We start from the raw sequence: 17,562 nt of genomic DNA, 5'->3' as shown, positions 1-17,562 counted from the left end.
ACCAATCTTATGCTTCCACGACTATCAATACCGCTTAGTAATAAAGTAAAGCATTACATCGCGATTTCATTGCATACAATAAAATGACAACCATAAGGCTCCTGCCAGTTGCCGATAACTCGGTTACAAAACATGATCATCTCATACAATAAAATTCAGCATCATGTCTTGACCATATCACATCACAACATGCCCTGCAAAAACAAGTTAGATGTCCTCTACTTTGTTGCTGCAAGTTTTACGTGGCTGCTACGGGCTTAAGCAAGAACCAATCTCACCTACGCATCAAAACCACAACGATAGTTTGTCAAATAGACTCCGTTTTAACCTTCGCAACGACCGGGCATAGCCATACTTGGTTCAACTAAAGTTGGAGAGACAGTCACCCGCAAGCCACCTATATGCAAAGCACGTCGGGGGAACCGGTCTCGCGTAAGCGTACGCGTAATGTTGGTCCGGGTCGTCTCATCCAACAATGCCGCCAAACCAAAGTATGACATGCTGGTAGGTAGTATGACTTATATCGCCCACAACTCACTTGTGTTCTACTCGTGCATATAACATCAACATAAATAACCTAGGCTCGGATGCCACTGTTGGGTTTCGTAGTAATTTCAAAAAAATTCCTACGCTCACGCAAGATCATGTGATGCATAGCAACGAGATGGGAGAGTGTTGTCTACGTACCCACGCAGACCGACTGCGGAAGCGTTGACACAACGTAGAGGAAGTAGTCATACGTCTTCACGATCCAACCGATCAAGCACCGAAACTACGGCACCTCCGAGTTCGAGCACACGTTCAGCTCGATGACGATCCCCAGACTCCGATCCAGCAAAGTGTCGGGGAAGAGTTCCGTCAGCACGACGGTGTGGTGACGATCTTGATGCACTACAGCAGCAGGGCTTCGCCTAAACACCGCTATAGTATTATCGAGGACTATGGTGGCTGGGGGCACCGCACACGGCTAAGGAATAGATCACGTGGATCAACTTATGTGTTCTAGGGTGCCTCTACCTCAGTATATAAAGGAGCAAAGGGGGAGAGGCTGGCCGGCCACAAGGGGTGCGCCAGGAGAGTCCTACTCCCTCTGGGAGTAGGATTCCCCCCCCCCCCAATCCTAGTTGGAATAGGATTCGCGGAGGGGGAAAAGAGAGAGAGGGGCCCGGCCACCTCTCCTAGTCCTAATAGGACTAGGGGAAGGGGGAGGCGTGCAGCCCATGTAGGGCTGCCTCTTCTCTTTTCCACTAAGGCCCATCATGGCCCATTTAGCTCTCGGGGGGTTCCGGTAACCTTCCCGGTACTCCGGTAAAATCCCGATTTCACCCGGAACACTTCCGATATCCAAACATAGGCTTCCAATATATCAATCTTTACGTCTCGACCATTTCGAGACTCCTCGTCATGTCCGTGATCACATCCGGGACTCCGAACAACCTTCGGTACATCAAAATGCATAAACTCATAATATAACTGTCATCGTAACCTTAAGCGTGCGGACCCTACGGGTTCGAGAACAATGTAGACATGACCGAGACATGTCTCCGGTCAATAACCAATAGCGGGACCTGGATGCCCATATTGGCTCCTACATATTCTACGAAGATCTTTATCGGTCAGACCGCATAACAACATACGTTGTTCCCTTTGTCATCGGTATGTTACTTGCCCGAGATTCGATCGTCGGTATCCAATACCTAGTTCAATCTCGTTACCGGCAAGTCTCTTTACTCGTTCTGTAATACATCATCTCGCAACTAACATATTAGTTACAATGCTTGCAAGGCTTATGTGATGTGCATTACCGAGAGGGCCCAAAGATACCTCTCCGACAATCGGAGTGACAAATCCTAATCTCGAAATACGCCAACCCAACATCTACCTTTGGAGACACCTGTAATGCTCCTTTATAATCACCCAGTTACGTTGTGACGTTTGGTAGCACCCAAAGTGTTCCTCCGGTAAACGGGAATTGCATAATCTCATAGTCATAGGAACATGTATAAGTCATGAATAAAGCAATAGCAACATACTAAATGATCGGGTGCTAAGCTAATGGAATGGGTCATGTCAATCAGATCATTCAACTAATGATGTGACCTCGTTAATCAAATAACAACTCATTGTTCATGGTTAGGAAACATAACCATCTTTGATTAATGAGCTAGTCAAGTAGAGGCATACTAGTGACACTTTGTTTGTCTATGTATTCACACATGTATTATGTTTCTGGTTAATACAATTCTAGCATGAATAATAAACATTTATCATGAAATAAGGAAATAAATAATAACTTTATTATTGCCTCTAGGGCATATTTCCTTCAGTATCGGGGGTATGAACCATAGAGAAGTTGGAATACAGTAGATTTAACACCAATATAAATAAAGAATGAGTTTATTATAGTACCTTAAGTGGTGGTTTGTTTTCTTATACTAACGGAGCTCATGAGATTTTCTGTTGAGTTTTGTGTTGTGAAGTTTTCAAGTTTTGGGTAAAGATTTGATGGATTATAGAATAAGGAGTGGCAAGAGCCTAAGCTTGGGTATGCCCAAGGCACCCCAAGGTAAAATTCAAGGACAACCAAAAGCCTAAGCTTGGGGATGCCCCGGAAGGCATCCCCTCTTTCGTCTTCGTCCATCGGTAACTTTACTTGATGCTATATTTTTATTCACCACATGATATGTGTTTTGCTTAGAGCGTCTTGTATGATTTGAGCCTTTGCTTTTTAGTTTACCACAATCATCCTTGATGTACACACCTTTTGCAGAGACACAAATGAATCGGAATCTATTAGAATACTCTTTGTGCTTCACTTATATCTTTTGAGCTAGACAATTTTGCTCTAGTGCTTAACTTATATCTTTTTAGAGCACGGTGGCGGTTTTATTTTATAGAAATTATTGATCTCTCATGCTTCACTTATATCATTTTGAGAGTCCTCTAGAACAGCATGGTAATTTGCCTTGGCTATAAAATTAGTCCTAATATGATAGGCATCCAAGATGGGTATAATAAAAACTATCATAAAAAGTGCATTGAATACTATGAGAAGTTTGATACTTAATATCTGCAGCAAAGTGTTTAGTAGCAAAGAAATATGATAGTAGTGGTAACGGTAGCAAAAGGTAATGATAGCAAAAGTAATGTTTTTGGTATTTTGTAGTGATGATAGCAATAGCAACACAAAAGTAAATAAGCGAAGAACAATATATGGAAAGCTCGTAGGCAATGGATCGGTGATAGAGAATTATGCCGGATGCGGTTCATCATGTAACAGTCATAACCTAGGGTGACACAGAACTAGCTCCAATTCATCAATGTAATGTAGGCATGTATTCCGAATATAGTCACACGTGCTTATGGAAAAGAACTTGCATGACATCTTTTGTCCTACCCTCCCGTTGTAGCGGGGTTCTAATGGAAACTAAGGGATATTACGGCCTCCTTTTAATAGAGTACCGGACCAAAGCATTAACACATAGTGAATACATGAACTCCTTAAACTACGGTCATCACCAAGAGTGGTCCTGATTATTGTCACTTCGGGGTTGCCGGATCATAACACATAGTAGGTGACTATAGACTTGCAAGATAGGATTAAGAACTCTCATATATTGATGAAAACATGGTTCAGATCTGAAATCATGGCACTCGGGCCCTAGTGACAAGCATTAAGCATAGCAAAGTCATAGCAACATCAATCTCAGAACATAGTGGATACTAGGGATCAAACCCTAACAAAACTAACTCGGTTACATGATAGATCTCATCCAACCGATCACCGTCGAGCAAGCCTATGATGGAATTACTCACGCACGACGATGAGCATCATGAAATTGGTGATGGAGGAAGGTTGATGATGATGATGGCGACGGATTCCCCTCTCCAGAGCCCCGAACGGACTCCAAATCAGCCCTCCCAAGAGGTTTTAGGGCTTGGCGGCGGCTCCGTATCGTAAAACGCGATGAATCCTTCTCTCTTATTTTTTTTCTCCCCGAAAGTGAATATATGGAGTTGGAGTTGAGGTCGGTGGAGCGTCAAGGGGCCCACGACGTAGGGGGCGCGCCCAGGGGGGCAGGCGCGCCCCCCACCCTCGTGGCTACGGTGTGGGCCCCCTGGTCTTCCTCTTTTGCAAGGATTTTTTATTATTTCCAAATAGACGTTCCGTGAAGTTTCAGGTCATTCCGAGAACTTTTGTTTCTGCACATAAATAACACCATGGCAATTCTGCTGAAAACAACGTCAGTCCGGGTTAGTTCCATTCAAATCATGCAAGTTAGAGTCCAAAACAAGGGCAAAAGTGTTTGGAAAAGTAGATACGATGGAGACGTATCAACCCCCCCCCCATGCTTAAACCTTTGCTTGCCCTCAAGCAATTCAGTTGACCAACTGAAAGTGATAAAGAAAAACTTTTACAAACTCTGTTTGCTCTTGTTGTTGTAAATATGTAAAGCCAACATTCAAGTTTTCAGCAAAGATTATAAACTAACCATATTCACAATAACGCTTAGGTCTCATCTTTACTCATATCAATGGCATAATCAACTAGCGAGCAATAATAATAAATCTCGGATGACAACACTTTCTCAAAACAATCATAATATGATATAACAAGATGGTATCTCGCTAGCCCTTTCTGAGACCGCAAAACATAAATGCAGAGGACCTTTAAAGATCAAGGACTGACTAGACATTGTAATTCATGGTAAAAGAGATCCAGTCAAGTCATACTCAATGTAAACTAACAGTAATGAATGCAAATGACAATGGTTCTCTCCAACTGGTGCTTTTTAATAAGAGGAGGATGACTCAACATAAAAGTAAATAGGTAGGCCCTTCGCAGAGGGAAGCAGGGATTTGTAGAGGTGCCAGAGCTCGGTTTTAAAATAGAGATGAATGATATTTTGAGCGGTATACTTTCATTGTCAACATAACAACCAAGAGATGGCGATATCTTCCATGCTACACACATTATAGGCGGTTCCCAAACAGAATGGTAAAGTTTATACTCCCCCTCCACCAACATGCATCAATCCATGGCTTGCTCGAAACAACGAGTGCCTCCAACTAAAAAGAGTCTCAGGGGGAGTTTTGTTTGCAATTATTTTGATTTGATTTGCATAAAGCATGGGACTGGGTATCCCGGTGACCAGCCATTTTCTCGTGAGTGAGGAGCGGAGTCCACTCCTCTTGAGAATAACCCGCCTAACATGGAAGATACGGACAGCCCTAGTTGATACATGAGCTATTCGAGCATACAAAACAGAATGTTTATTTGAAGGTTTAGAGTTTGGCACATACAAATGTACTTGGAACGGCAGGTAGATACCGTATATAGGTAGGTATGGTGGACTCATATGGAACAACTTTGGGGTTTATGGGATTGGATGCACAAGCAGTATTCCCGCTTAGTACAAGTGATGGCTAGCAAAAGACTGGGAAGAGACCAGCTAGAGAGCGACAACAGTCATAAACATGCATTAAAATTAATCAACACTGAATGCAAGCATGAGTAGGATATAATTCACCATGAACATAAATATCGTGAAGGCTATGTTGATTTTGTTTCAACTACATGCGTGAACATGTGCCAAGTCAAGTCACCTAAATCATTCAGAGGAGGATACCACCCTATCATACCACATCACAACCATTTTAATAGCATGTTGGCACGCAAGGTAAACCATTATAAGCTCCTAGATAATTAAGCATCGCATAAGCAACTATGATCTCTAGTTGTCATTGCAAACATGTTTATTCATAATAGGCTGAATCAGGAACGATGAACTAATCATATTTACAGAAACAAGAAAGGTCGAGTTCATACCATCTTTTCTCATCCCAGTCAGTCCATCATATATCGTCATAATTGCCTTTCACTTGCATGACCGAACGATGTGAATAATATTAAGAGTGCACATGCATTGAACTAAGCTGGAATCTGCGAGCATTCAATAAATAAGAGAAGACAAGGCAATATGGGATCTTGGTTAAATCAACAATAATGCATATAAGAGCCACTTCAACAATTTAATCATGGTCTTCTCCTATCGACCCCCAAAGAAACGAAATAAAACTATTTACACGGGAAAGCTCCCAACAAGCAAAAGAAGAACATGAAATCTTTTTGGATTTTCTTTTTAATTAGTTCTACAAGCATGGAAATTAAAACTAGCTAAAAGCTACAACTAATTTTTTTTGTTTTTAAGGTTTATCAAACACACAAGAAGAAAGCATAAAAAGGAAATAGCATGGATGATACAATGAAAAAGTATGAGCACCGACATCTAACAATGACTGTGTGAACATAAATGTAATGTCGTTGAGAAATATGTACTCCCCCAAGCTTAGGCTTTTGGCCTAAGTTGGTCTATGGCCACGGTTGGCCTGGTGGGTATCCATAGTAATAATTGGGGTCGTACTGCGATGCACCAGTCATTGCATCGTGGGTTGCAGCTTGGAGGCGAGCTATCTCAGCTCTCCTCTTATACTCTTCCGCCACCTCTCTGGTTATAAAATATCTCCTTTTTGCCTGAAAGTCAAAGAAATTAGAAGCAGGGAGAACGACGTGATAGGTGCGTCGTCTATCAAAGATTGGTCGGTACTGGAGGAACTGACCGTTCCTCTCAACAAACTGATGACGAACCATAGCCTCATAATCCAAATAAGCAAGAGGCAACTCAATATCATCTTCACGTATGGTTATACCAAGAAAATTAGCTATGCGGGTTGCATAAATTCCACCAAAGAAATCTCCATTAAATCTATTAAGATGCAACCTACGTGCAACGATGGCTCCCAAATTATAAGATTTATCTCCTAACACAACACTCCTAAGAATACTGAGGTCAGGGACACACATGTGACATGCCTCATCTTTACCATTAATGCATCTACCTATGAAGAGAGCAAAATAATGTATAGCAGGAAAGTGAATGCTCCCCATGGTAGCTTGTGTTATATCTCTAGATTCCCCCACAGTTATACTAGCAAGAAAATATCTAAATTCAGATTTGCGAGGTTCCCTGACACTACCCCATTGTGGAAGTTTGCAAGCAGTGGTAAAATCCTCTAAGTCCATCGTATAAGATTTTTCATAAAGATCAAACAGGACAGTTGGAGAATTGCATGAAGATGAAAATTCAAACCTCCTCACAAAGGAACTAGTGAGATAGTGGTACTTGCGGCACTTTTCCTCCTCGAAGCTCACAAGATCAGCGTTACGCAAATATACGTTAAATTCTTCCTTGATTTCCGCTCAATCCATAAAGTCCTATGAAGGCCATTCACAGGGCCGCACTGGAGCGTCCCTTGGTGGCTCATCATCAGCATCACGCATTGCAAGCCTGGGCTCTTGTTTCCTTGAAGGGCCACCTTGGTACATTTTCCTAAACATATTTCTTCCTCTCAAAAATTTCTAAATTTTTTAGTAACTTCAAAAATAAAAGTGAACCAAAGTCAACAATATTGATAGCAACTACTCCTACAAGTGCCTAGAGCCTATATCATGCATCAAGACTACTTGGAACCACATAAATTTGACATGCAAGCGCAAGAATAGGGTCACCTAGGTAGCACAAATTTGCAATGAATAAAGCACTAGAACAAAAACTAATTGGACCAATGGAGGAGTCACATACCAAGGAACAATCCCCCCAAGCAGTTTTCTGAGAGGTGCTTTGAGCAAGGAGATCGAAAATGGCAGCAAAATGAGCTTGGACTCGGGTTTGAACTGGATAATCGTGTTTGTGGGAGGAAGGAGTGTGTGGGTGCAGGAATAAGTGAAGGAGGGCCACCATGGGCCCACGAGACAGGGGGCGCGCCCTCCACCCTCGTGGCTAGGTGGATGGCCGTCGTGATGTGTTCTCAGTGTCAAATATTCTCAAATATTCCAGAAAAAATCATATTTAAATTTTAGGGCATTTGGAGAACTTTTGTTTTTGGGGTATTTTTATATTGCACGGATAAATCAGATAACAGACAGAAAATACTTATTTTTATTTTATTTAATATAAATAACAAAAAGTAAAAGGAGGGTACAGAGAGTTGTGTTTTCTAACTTCATACATCTCATGATCATCAAAAGGAATCCATTAACAAGGTTGATCAAGTCTTGTTAACAAACTCATTCTGAATAACATGGAACCGGAGAATCTTCGAATAACACTAGGTTACCTCAACGGGGATATGCACATCCCCAACAATAAGAATATCATATTTCTTCTTGACAGTAGGAAGAGGAAATTCAAAACCTCCAAAAATAATCGATGTAATTTTTCCAATAGAATTGATACTGTGGACTTGAGGTTGTTTCCTCGGAAAGTGTACCGTATGCTCATTACCATTGACATGAAAAGTGACATTGCCTTTGTTGCAATCAATAACAGCCCCTGCAGTATTCAAAAAGGGTCTTCCAAGAATAATAGACATACTATCGTCCTCGGGAATATCAAGAATAACAAAATCTGTTAAAATAGTAACGTTTGCAACTACAACAGGCACATCCTCACAAATACCGACAGGTATAGCAGTTGATTTATCAGCCATTTGCAAATATATTTCAGTAGGTGTCAACTTATTCAAATCAAGTCTACGATATAAAGAGAGAGGCATAACACTAACACCGGCTCCAAGATCACATAAAGCAGTTTTAACATAGTTTCTTTTAATGGAGCATGGTATAGTGGGTACTCCTGGATCTCCAAGTTTCTTTGGTAATTGGTATTCCACCCTTAAAAGTATAATTAGCAAGCATGGTGGAAATTTTAGCTTCCGGTATCTTTCTTTTATTTGTAACAATATCTTTCATGTACTTAGCATAAGGAGTCATTTTAAGCATATCAGTTAATCGCATACGCAAAAAGATAGGTCTAATCATTTCAGCAAAGCGCTCAAAATCCTCATCATCCTTTTTCTTGGATGGTTTGGGAGGAAAAGGCATGTGTTTCTGAACCCAAGGCTCTCTTTTCTTACCGTGGTTCCTAGCAACAAAGTCTCTCTTATCATAACGTTGATTCTTTGACTGTGGGTTATCAAGATCAACAATAGGTTCAATTTCTACATCATTATTATTGCTAGGTTGAGCATCAACATGAACATTATCATTAACATTATCACTAGTTTCAGGTTCATTACCAGATTGTGTTTCAGCATCAGAAATAGAAATATCATTTGGATCCTCAGGTGTTTCAGCGATAGGTTCACTAGGAGCATGCAAAGTCCTATCATTTTTCTTTTTCTTCCTTTTAGAAGGACTAGGCACATCTATATTATTTCTTTGAGAATCTTGCTCAATTCTCTTAGGGTGGCCTTCAGGATACAGAGGTTCCTGAGTCATTCTACCAGTTCTAGTAACCACTCTAACAGCATAATCATTATTCTTAGTATTCAATTCATTGAGCAAATCATTTTGATCTTTAACTACTTGTTCTACTTGAGTGGTAACCATAGAAGCATGTTTACTAATAAGTTTAAGTTCACCTTTGACATTAGCCATATAATCACCCAAGTGTTCAAGCATATCAGCACTGTGTTTTAATTCTCTACCAAAATAAGCATTGAAGTCTTCTTGCTTAACCATAAATTTATCAAACTCATCTAAGCATGGGCTAGCAAACTTAGTAAATGGGATTTCAGCTTTATCATACCTATAGAGAATTTACCTTTACTACCTGTGTCGGGTTATCAAGACCATGTGTTTCTTCAGTAGGCCGTAAATTAATACCCTGTATTTCTTTAATAGGAGGTAAATTCTTAACATCTTCAGCTTTAATACCCTTTTCTTTCGTAGATTTCTTTGCCTCTTGCATATCTTCAGGACTGAGAAATAGAACACCTCTTTTCTTCAGAGTTGGTTTAGGAATAGGCTCAGGGAGTGTCCAATTATTTTCATTTGTTAACATATTATTCAATAGAATTTCAGCTTCATCCGGTGTTCTTTCCCTGAAAACAGAACCAGCACAACTATCCAGGTAATCTCTGGAAGCATCGGTTAGTCCATTATAAAAGATATCAAGTATTTCATTTTTCTTAAGAGGATGATCAGGCAAAGAATTAAGTAATTGGAGAAGCCTCCCCCAAGCTTGTGGGAGACTCTCTTCTTCAATTTGCGCAAAATTATATATATCCCTTAAAACAGCTTGTTTATTATGAGCAAGGAAATATTTAGCAGAGAAGTAATAAAGCATATCCTGGGGACTACGCACACAACCAGGATCTAGAGAATTAAACCATATCTTAGCATCACCCTTTAATGAGAATGGAAATATTTGAAGGATATAAAGGTAGAGAGATTTCTCATCATTAGTGAACATGGTGGCTATATCATTTAATTTAGTAAGATGTCCCACAACAATTTCAGATTCATAGCCATGAAAAGGATCAGATTCAACCAAAGTAGTTATATCAGGATCAATAGAGAATTCATAATCCTTATCAGTAACACAGATAGGTGAAGTAGCAAAAGAAGGGTCAGGTTTCATTCTAGCATTAAGAGATTGCTGCTTCCATTTAGCTAATAACCTCTTGAGCTCGTATCTATCTTTGCAAGCTAAAATAGCTAAAGCATCTTCTTTTTCCAAAACGTAACCCTCATGAATAACAGGCGATTCATATTTATTAGGGGGAGAGTCTTCATCATCACTTTCATCAATGTTATCAGCTTCAATAATTTCATTCTCTCTAAACCTAGCAAGTTGTTCATCAAGAAATTCACCAAGTGGCATAGTAGTATCAAGCATAGAAGTAATTTCATCATAAGTATCGTGCATAGCAGAAGTGGCATCATCAATAACATGCAACATATCAGAATGAATACCAGAAGCAGGTTTAGGTGTCGCAAGCTTACTCAAAATAGAAGGTGAATCAAGTGCAGAGCTAGATGGCAGTTCCTTACCCCTCCTCGCAGTTGAGGGATAAATCTTGGTTTTTGGATCTCTCAAGTTCTTCATAATGATAAGCAGATATAAATCCCAAGTGACTCAAAGAATAGAGCTATGCTCCCCGGCAACGGCGCCAGAAAATAGTCTTGATAACCCTCAAGTATAGGGGATCGCAACAGTTTTCGAGGGTAGAGTATTCAACCCAAATTTATTGATTCGACACAAGGGGAGCCAAAGAATATTCTCAAGTATTAGCAGCTGAGTTGTCAATTCAACCATACCTGGAAAATTAATATCTACAGCAAAGTGTTTAGTAGCAAAGTAATATGATAGTAGTGGTAACGGTAGCAAAAGGTAATGATAGCAAAAGTAATGTTTTTGGTATTTTGTAGTGATGATAGCAATAGCAACGGAAAAGTAAATAAGCGAAGAACAATATATGGAAAGCTCATAAGCAATGGATCGGTGATAGAGAATTATGTCGGATGCGGTTCATCATGTAATAGTCATAACCTAGGGTGACACAGAACTAGCTCCAATTCATCAATGTAATGTAGGCATGTATTCCGAATATAGTCATACGTGCTTATGGAAAAGAACTTGCATGGCATCTTTTGTCCTACCCTCCCGTGGCAGCGGGGTCCTAATGGAAAGTAAGGGATATTAAGGCCTCCTTTTAATATAGTACTGGACCAAAGCATTAACACATAGTGAATACATGAACTCCTCAAACTACGGTCATCACCGGGAGTGGTCCCGATTATTGTCACTTCGGGGTTGCCGGATCATAACACATAGTAGGTGACTATAGACTTGCAAGATAGGATCAAGAATTCTCATATATTGATGAAAACATAATAGGTTCAGATCTGAAATCATGGCACTCGGGCCCTAGTGACAAGCATTAAGCATAGCAAAGTCATAGCAACATCAATCTCAGAACATAGTGGATACTAGGGATCAAACCCTAACAAAACTAACTCGATTACATGATAGATCTCATCCAAACTATCACCGTCGAGCAAGCCTACGATGGAATTACTCACGTATGGCAGTGAGCATCATGAAATTGGTGATGGAGGAAGGTTGATGATGACGATGGTGGCGGATTCCCCTCTCCGGAACCCCGAACGGACTCCAGATCAGCCCTCCCGAGAGGTTTTAGGGCTTGGCAGCGGCTCCGTATCGTATAACGCGATGAATCCTTCTCTCTTATTTTTTTCTCCCCAAAAGTGAATATATGGAGTTGGAGTTGAGGTCGGTGGAGCATCAGGGGGACCATGAGGTAGGGGGCGCGCCCAGGGGGGCAGGCGCGCCCCCCACCCTCGTGGCTAGGGTGTGGGCCCCCTGGTCTTCATCTTTTGCAAGGATTTTTTATTATTTCCAAATAGACGTTCCGTGAAGTTTCAGGTCATTCCGAGAACTTTTGTTTCTGCACATAAATAACACCATGGCAATTCTGCTGAAAACAACGTCAGTCCGGGTTAGTTCCATTCAAATCATGCAAGTTAGAGTCCAAAACAAGGGCAAAAGTGTTTGGAAAAGTAGATACGACAGAGATGTATCATCACTCATGAGTCATTGCACATCCCGGTACACCGCCAGAGGCATTCACATAGAGTCATATTTTGTTCTAAGTATCGAGTTGTAATTTTTCGAGTTATAAGTAAATAAAAGTGTGATAATCATCATTATTAGAGCATTGTCCCATGTAAGGAAAGGATGATGGAGACTATGATTCCCCCACAAGTCGGGATGAGACTCCGAATGAAAAAAAAGAAAGGCCATAAAAAAGAGAAGGCCCAAAAAAAGAAATGAGAGAAAAAGAGAGAAAGGACAATGTTACTATCCTTTTACCACACTTGTGCTTCAAAGTAGCACCATGATCTTCATGATAGAGAGTCTCTTATGTTGTCACTTTCATATACTAGTGGGAATTTTACAATAAAGAACTTGGCTTGTATATTCCAATGATGGGCTTCCTCAAAATGCCCTAGGCCTTCGTGAGCAAGCGAGTTGGATGCACACGCTCTTAGTCTCTTTTGTTGAGCTTTTGTACACTTATAGCTCTAGTCCATCTGTTGCATGGAAATCCCTAATCACTCACATTGATATCTATTGATGGGCATCTCCATAGCCCGTTGATATGCCTAGTTGATGTGAGACTATCTTCTCCTTTTTGTCTTCTCCACAACCACCATTCTATTCCACCTATAGTGTTATGTCCATGGCTCACGCTCATGTATTGCACGAAGATTGAAAAAGTTTGAGAACATCAAAAGTATGAAACAATTGCTTGGCTTGTCATCGGGGTTGTGCATGATTTAAATATTTTGTGTGGTGAAGATGGAGCACAACCAGATTATATGATTTGGCAGGGATAACTCTCTTTGGCCATGTTATTTTGAGAAGACATGATTGCTTTGCTAGTATGCTTGAAGTATTATTATTTTTATGTCAATATTAAACTTTTGTCTTGAATCTTTCAGATCTGAACATTTATGCCACAAGAAAGAAAATTACATTGAGAATTATGCTAGGTAGCATTCCACATCAAAACTTCTATTTTTATCATTTACCTACTCGAGGACGAGAAGGAATTAAGCTTGGGGATGCTTGATACGTCCCCAACGTATCTATAATTTTTTATTGTTCCATGCTATTATATTATTTGTTTTGGATGTTTAATGGGCTTTGATATACATTTTTATATTATTTTTGGGACTAATCTACTAACCAAAGGCCTAGTGCAAATTGTTGTTTTTTTGCCTATTTCAGTGTTTCGCAGAAAAGGAATATCAAACGGAATCCAAATGGAATGAAACCTTCGGGAGAGTTATTTTTGGAACAAACATGATCCACGAGACTTGGAGTGGCCGACAAGAAAGAAGCGAGGAGGCCATGAGGCAGGGGGGCGCGCCCCCCACTCTCGTGGGCCCCTCACAGCTCCACCAACGTACTTTGATACGTCTCCAATGTATCTATAATTTTTTATTGTTCCATGCTATTATATTATCTATTTTGGATGTTAATGGGCTTTATTTTACACTTTTACATTATTTTTGGGACTGACCTATTAACCGGAGGCCCAGCCCAAATTGTTGTTTTTTGCCTATTTCAGTGTTTCGTAGAAAAGGAATATCAAAGGGAGTCCAAACGGAATGAAACCTTTGGGAATGTGATTTCTGGAACAAACATGATCCAGTGGACTTGGAGTGGATGTCAAGAAACGAACGAGGCAGCCACGAGGCAGGGGGCGCGCCAACCCCCCTGGGCACGCCTGAAGGAAATATGCCCTAGAGGCAATAATAAAGTTATTATATATTTCCTTATATCATGATAAATGTTTATTATTGATGCTAGAATTGTATTAACCAGAAACATAATATATGTGTGAATACATAGACAAACAGAGTGTCACTAGTATGCCTCTACTTGACTAGCTCGTTGATTAACGATGGTTATGTTTCCTAACCATAGACATGAGTTGTCATTTGATTAACGGGATCACATCATTAGGAGAATGATGTGATTGACTTGACCCATACTGGTAGCATAGCACTTGATCGTTTAGTTTGTTGTTAGTGCTTTCTTCATGATTTATACATGTTCCTATGACTATGAGATTATGCAACTCCCGTTTACCAGAGGAACACTTTATGTGCTACCAAACGTCACAACGTAACTGGGTGATTATAAAGGTGCTCAACAGGTGTCTCCGAAGGTACTTGTTGGGTTGGCGTATTTCGAGATTAGGATTTGTCACTCCGATTGTCGGAGAGGTATCTCTGGGCCCTCTCGGTAATGCACATCACCTAAAGCCTTGCAAGCAATGCAACTAATAAGTTAGTTGCAAGATGATGTATTACGGAATGAGTAAAGAGACTTGCCGATAATGAGATTGAACTAAGTATTGAGATACCGACGATTGAATCTCGGCCAAGTAACATACCGATGACAAAGGGAACAACGTATGTTGTTATGCGATCTGACCGATAAAGATGTTCGTAGAATATGTAGGAACCAATATGAGCATCCAGGTTCCGCTATTGGTTATTGACCGGAGACGTGTCTCAGTCATGTCTACATTGTTCTCGAACCCGTAGGGCCCGCACTCTTAACGTTTCAATGACAGTTTCATTATGAGTTTATATATTTTGATGTACCGAAGGTTGTTCGGAGTCCCAGATGTGATCACGGACTTGACGAGGAGTCTCGAAATGGTCAAGAAATAAAGATCGATATATTGGACGACTATATCTGGACGCCGGAAAGGTTCTGGGTAAGATTAGGACAATACCGGATCACCGGGAGGTTATCGGAACCCCCTGGGAGGTATATGGGCCTTATTGGGCCTTAGTGGAAAGGAGGGGAAAGGAGCAAGGGAGGGGGCGCCCCCCAAGCCCAATCCGAATTGGGAGGGGGGCCGCCCCCCCTTTCCTTCCTCCTTCCTTCCTCTTCCTTCCCTCCCCTACTCCTAATAGGAAAAAGGGGAGTCCTACTCCCGGTGGGAGTTGGACTCCCCCCTTGGGCGCGCCACCCTCCTTGGCCGGCCCCTCCTCCACTCCTTTATATACGGGGGCAGGAGGGCACCCCAGAGACACAATAATTGATCATTGATCTCTTAGCCGTGTGCGGTGCCCTCTTCCACCATAATCCTCGATAATATTGTAGCGGTGCTTAGGCGAAGCCCTGCGATGGTAGAACATCAAGATCGTCACCACGCCGTTGTGCTGACGGAACTCTTCCCCGACATTCTGCTGGATTGGAGTCCGGGGATCGTCATCGAGTTGAACGTGTGCTAGAACTCGGAGGTGCCGTAGTTTCAGTGCTTGATCGGTCGGGCCGTGAAGACATACGACTACATCAACCGCGTTGTGCTAACGCTTCCGCTTCTGGTCTACGAGGGTACGTAGACAACATTCTCCCCTCTCGTTGCTATGCATCAATATTATCTTGCGTGTGCGTAGGAAATTTTTTGAAATTACTACGTTCCCCAGCAGTGGCATCCGAGCCTAGGTTTTATGTGTTGATGTTATATGCATGAGTAAAACACAAGTGAGTTGTGGGCGATATAAGTCATACTGCTTACCAGCATGTCATACTTTGGTTCAGCGGTATTGTTGGATGAAGCGGCCCGGACCGACATTACACGTACGCTTACGCGAGACTGGTTCTACCGACGTGCTTCGCACACAGGTGGCTGGCGGGTGTCAGTTTCTCCAACTTTAGTTGAACCGAGTGTGGCTGCGCCCGGTCCTTGCAAAGGTTAAAACAACACCAACTTGACAAACTATCGTTGTGGTTTTTGATGCGTAGGTAATATTGGTTCTTGCTAAGCCTGTAGCAGCTACGTAAAACTTGCAACAAACAAAGTAGAGGACGTCTAACTTGTTTTTGCAGGGCATGTTGTGATGTGATATGGTCAAGGCATGATGCAAAATTTTATTGTATGAGATGATCATGTTTTGTAACCAAGTTATCGGCAACTGGCAGGAGCCATATGGTTGTTGCTTTATTGTATGCAATGCAATCGCCCTGTAATGCTTTACTTTAACACTAAGCGGTAGCGATAGTCGTAGAAGCATAAGATTGGCGAGACAACAACGATGCTACGATGGAGATCAAGGTATCGCGCCGGTGACGATGGTGATCATGACGATGCTTCGGAGATGGAGATCACAAGCACAAGATGATGATGGCCATATCATATCACTTATATTGATTGCATGTGATGTTTATCTTTTATGCATCTTATCTTGCTTTGATTGACGGTAGCATTATAAGATGATCTCTCACTAAATTTCAAGATAAAAGTGTTCTCCCTGAGTATGCACCGTTGCCAAAGTTCGTCGTGCCCAGACACCACGTGATGACCGGGTGTGATAAGCTCTATGTCCATCTACAATGGGTGTAAGCCAGTTTTGCACACGCAGAATACTCAGGTTAAACTTGACGAGCCTAGCATATGCAGATCTAGCCTCGGAACACTGAGACCGAAAGGTCGAGCGTGAATCATATAGTAGATATGATCAACATATTGATGTTCACCATTGAAAGCTACTCCATTTCACGTGATGATCGGTTATGGTTTAGTTGATTTGGATCACGTGATCACTTAGAAGATTAGAGGGATGTCTTTCTAAGTGGGAGTTCTTAAGTAATATGATTAATTGAACTTTAATTTATCATGAACTTAGTCCTGGTAGTATTAGCATATCTATGTTGTAGATCAATAGCTCGCGTTTAGCTCCCCTGTTTTATTTTTGATATGTTCCTAGAGAAAACTAAGTTGAAAGATGTTAGTAGCAATGATAAAGATTGGATCCGTGATCTGAGGTTTATCCTCATTGTTGCACAAAAGAATTATGTCTTTGATGCACCGCTAGGTGACAAACCTATTGCAGGAGCAAATGCAGATGTTATGAACGTTTGGCTAGCTCAATATGATGACTACTTGATAGTTTAGTGCACCATGCTTAAACGGCTTAGAATCGGGACTTCAAAGACGTTTTGAACGTCATGGACCATATGAGATGTTCCAGGAGTTGAAGTTAATATTTCAAGCAAATACCCGAGTTGAGAGATATGAAGTCTCCAACAAGTTCTATAGCTAAAAGATGGAGGAGAATAGCTCAAGCAGTGAGCATGTGCTCAGATTGTCTGGGTACTACAATCA

This window comes from Triticum aestivum, chromosome 7A (assembly GCF_018294505.1).
Source record: "Triticum aestivum cultivar Chinese Spring chromosome 7A, IWGSC CS RefSeq v2.1, whole genome shotgun sequence".
Classification (NCBI taxonomy): Eukaryota; Viridiplantae; Streptophyta; class Magnoliopsida; order Poales; family Poaceae; genus Triticum; species Triticum aestivum.
The sequence above is the reverse complement of the archived record's forward strand: the minus strand, read 5'-3'. Positions refer to the sequence as shown.